Source organism: Rhinoderma darwinii, chromosome 3 (assembly GCF_050947455.1).
Source record: "Rhinoderma darwinii isolate aRhiDar2 chromosome 3, aRhiDar2.hap1, whole genome shotgun sequence".
NCBI classification, from domain to species: domain Eukaryota; kingdom Metazoa; phylum Chordata; class Amphibia; order Anura; family Rhinodermatidae; genus Rhinoderma; species Rhinoderma darwinii.
This window is the reverse complement of record NC_134689.1, coordinates 244122335-244126061: the sequence shown is the minus strand read 5'-3', so window position 1 is coordinate 244126061 and position 3727 is coordinate 244122335.

Sequence of the window (3727 nt, the reverse complement as noted above, 5' to 3'; positions counted from 1 at the left end):
GTCTCCCGTCTCCAGGTCAGCACCACGTGGATTTGCAGCGGGCCGATCTGGCGATGCACCAGTCGGGCGGCCCGCCTGTCAGCAGGATGATGTCCCCGGACGGTCACGCAGGCCACAATCGGTGGTGCTGCAGAGGCGGAGTGAGGGGGGAGCGGTGGAGGGAGAGCGGAGGCCGGAACGGCCCCTGACGTCCTGCAATACTTACGAGGTCCAGGACGGTGCATACGGCTGCAGAGCCTGCGGCGCGGCTTCAGGCCCCAGATGTCCGGAGGCGGGTGAAAACGGAGGTGTGCCGATGGAGGATGGTCGTCGTGGAGGTCCCGTCGCCCCGGCTGGTGGGAACTCAGCGCCCACGCAGTCTGGTGAGTCAATATCACCATTACATACATTTCCAGCGATATTTAGATCCCCAGGGATTGGGGAGGGTTCCCAAGGGGAGGCAGTTAGGAATGTTGAAAATAGTGGGTTGATGTCTACGGTTAGGGGGGGGGGGAGATGTTCAGGAATTGCTTGGCTGTGTAAAGGCGTTGCTAGCGCGTTGTGAGGGGGGTAGGTTGCCCGCTACATCCCCGGTCGCAGCGTGGCTCCTGGCAGCGGGGAGGGCGGAGAATCGGGGCACCCCCTGAAGACGGTCCCCGAGGTGGAGGTCGGGGGAGTGACGGTTGCGGTTCAGACTGATAAGGATAAGGATGTGGATAGGGTGAGGTTAGATGATAAAGCTAAAGGCGAAGTGTATGTTTGTTTTGAGGGGTTGTTGGGGTCACAAAATTTGGAAGGATGAGTACGTAGAAATCTTCTCGCTTCTTCCTCTGGAAAAATTGAACTTAGACTAGGGTAAAAGGTGGGAAAGTAAAAAGGAGGAGGAGGAGAAGCGTCGATATCGTTTAATCCCGCAGACGTTTGTGAATTGGTTACAGGCGTTTGCCATTCTGGCCAGTGTTATAGGGGAGAAGGCGCCGGAACATTGTTCCGCCCTTTTCGGGTACATGGATGCGATAGGTGAGGCGCATCGGTCGTATGGTGGTCAGACTTGGTTGCGGTATGACGAACAGTTTCGTCAGAGGAAAGCGGTGCGTCCCAACATTAGATGGGATAATAAAGACATTGGGCTCTAGTTAAAAGTAATGGCCCCGTCTAATTTCGGCAGTCCTTTCAAGGGGGGAGGCTGGGGTTGCCGGCCCCTCAGGACAATCGGGACAATCGGGGGGAGGGACAGGAGGAAGGGCGGGCTTGTGCTGGCAGTTTAACGACGGCCAATGCAAGTTTGGGGCGGGATGTAAGTTCAAGCACTCTTGCTCCTCTTGCGGCGGGACTTCGCACGGGTCCACCAAGTGTTTCAAAAAAGGAAAAGGGGGAAGTGGTGGGGGCCATGGGGCTGACTCCGGTGAGGTGGGAAGAGATGGAGCCGTACCAAAATAGGTTCCCGGATAGGGAGAAAGGCGAGTTATTGTTGCGTGGTTTTCAGTTTGGTTTTGTGATCCCTTCACATGCGGTCCCCCTTTCCCTACGGAATTTAAAGTCGGCAATGGAGTATCCGGAGGTAGTGTCAGACAAGTTGCGTAAAGAGGTGGGGTTAGGGCGCATGGCGGGGCCGTTCCCGTTTCGGCCCGTTCAGTACATGGTTGTGTCACCGTTAGGGGTTGTTCCAAAAAAGGAGCCGAATAAATTCCGGCTTATCCATCATTTGTCGCATCCGCGGGGGTTGTCTGTGAATGATGGCATTGCCCCTGAGCTGTGCTCGGTGGTATATACGTCGTTTGACGCAGCGGTTGAGTGGGTGCGAAGGTACGGGGCGGGGGCCCTTATGGCAAAGACCGATGTGGAATCGGCTTTCCGGCTTCTCCCGGTTCATCCGGACAGCCAGCGGCTGTTAGGGTGTTACTGGGAGGGGGCTTATTATATGGATCGGTGTCTCCCGATGGGTAGTTCGGTGTCTTGCGCGTACTGCGAGGCGTTCAGTTCGTTCCTAGAGTGGGTAATCCGTGAAGTGGCAGGGTTAGAATCGGTCATACATTATCTAGATGACTTCCTGTGTGTGGGCCCAGCGGGTTCGGAGGTGTGCGTCAATTTGCTGGGGGCAATACAGTTAGTCGCTCAGCGGTTTGGGGTTCCATTATCCCCAGAGAAGACTTTTGGTCCCAGTACTTGTATAGTTTTTCTTGGCATTACCCTGGATTCGGTGGCAATGGAGTGTCGACTTCCTAGGGACAAGCTGGATGCGCTGCGATTGGAAGTGAGTAGGACGGGTCGGCTTCATAAGATTCAGCTGCGGGATTTGCAGTCGTTGTTAGGGAAACTTAATTTCGCTTGTCGGATAATGCCCATGGGCAGAGTTTTTTGCAGGAGGTTGGCGTCAGCAACGGCGGGGGTTAGAGCCCCACACCATTTTGTGCGGTTGACACGGGAGCATCGGGATGACTTGGCAGTATGGAGAGAGTTTTTGAATTTTTATAATGGGAAATCATTACTGATCTCGCCGGTGGTGGATAATGTGCAATGGGAATTGTTTACAGATGCTGCAGGTAGTGTGGGTTTTGGTATTTATTGTAAAGGACAGTGGTGCGTGGGGCAGTGGCCGGAGGAATGGGTATCTTTGGGACTGGTTCGTAATCTTGTACTTCTGGAACTCTTCCCGATTGTGGTGGCGGTTGAAATTTGGGGGGAGCGTTTTCGTAATAGCAAGGTGCGGTTCCACTGTGATAATATGGGGGTGGTGTTGGCAATCAATAATGTAACGGCTTCTTCCCCCCCGGTGGTGAGGTTGTTACGGCGTCTGGTGTTGCGTTGTTTGTCACTCAATGCGTGGATTGTTGCGGTTCACGTTCCGGGGGTACAGAATGACATCGCGGATTCTCTTTCTCGCCTACAGTGGGAGCGGTTTCGTCTGTTGGCACCGGAGGCGGATCTGGAAGGGGTCGCGTTCCCGGGATGGCTTTGGGACTTGGTTTGCGAGCAGCAGTGGGTTTGATCAAGTCCTCTCTAGCGCCTGGTACATGGTTGGCGTACGACGCGGCGTGGAGGGACTGGGTGTCGTGGTTAACAGGTTCGCCCAAAGTCGGGTCGATGGAGGAACAGGTGGTAGCTTTGCTGGGGTTTTTGGGATGGGTATCAGTGGAAGGCTGGTCGGTGTCTAAAGTGAATCGTTTCGTGTCAGCATTGGCCTTTGGTTTTAAACTAAGGGGGTTGGGGGACGTGACTAAGGATTTCTTGATTGTCCAGGCGTTGAAGGGGTTTCGAAAAAAGGTGGCGGGGCGGCCGGATGGCCGTCGCCCGGTTTCTTTCGCGCTTTTAGAGAAGTTAGGTGAAGTATTGAGGAGGGTGTGTTTCTCGGGCTATGAGGTAGCATTGTTTCAGTTGGCCTTTTCATGGGCGTTTTTTGGAGCTTTAAGAGTGGGTGAGTTAATTTCCCCTACCAAGAAGAGAGCGGGGGGTTTGCAATCGGAAGATGTAACAGGAGGTGGGGAGAGAATGGAATTCCGGGTAAGGCGGTCAAAATCGGATCAAAGTGGAAAAGGTAAACGGGTGGTTCTGGGGGCTGTGGCGAGGGCGGGGATGTGCCCGGTAAGATGCTACGCGCGATACGCCGCGCTACGAGGGAGTAGTGGGGGGCCGCTGTTATGTCATAAGGATGGTGCCTTCTTGTCAAGATGCCAGTTTACAGTTGTCTTCCGTAGATGTTTGGAGGTGTTGGGTTTGGATAAGGGTATTTATTCACCACACTCCTTTC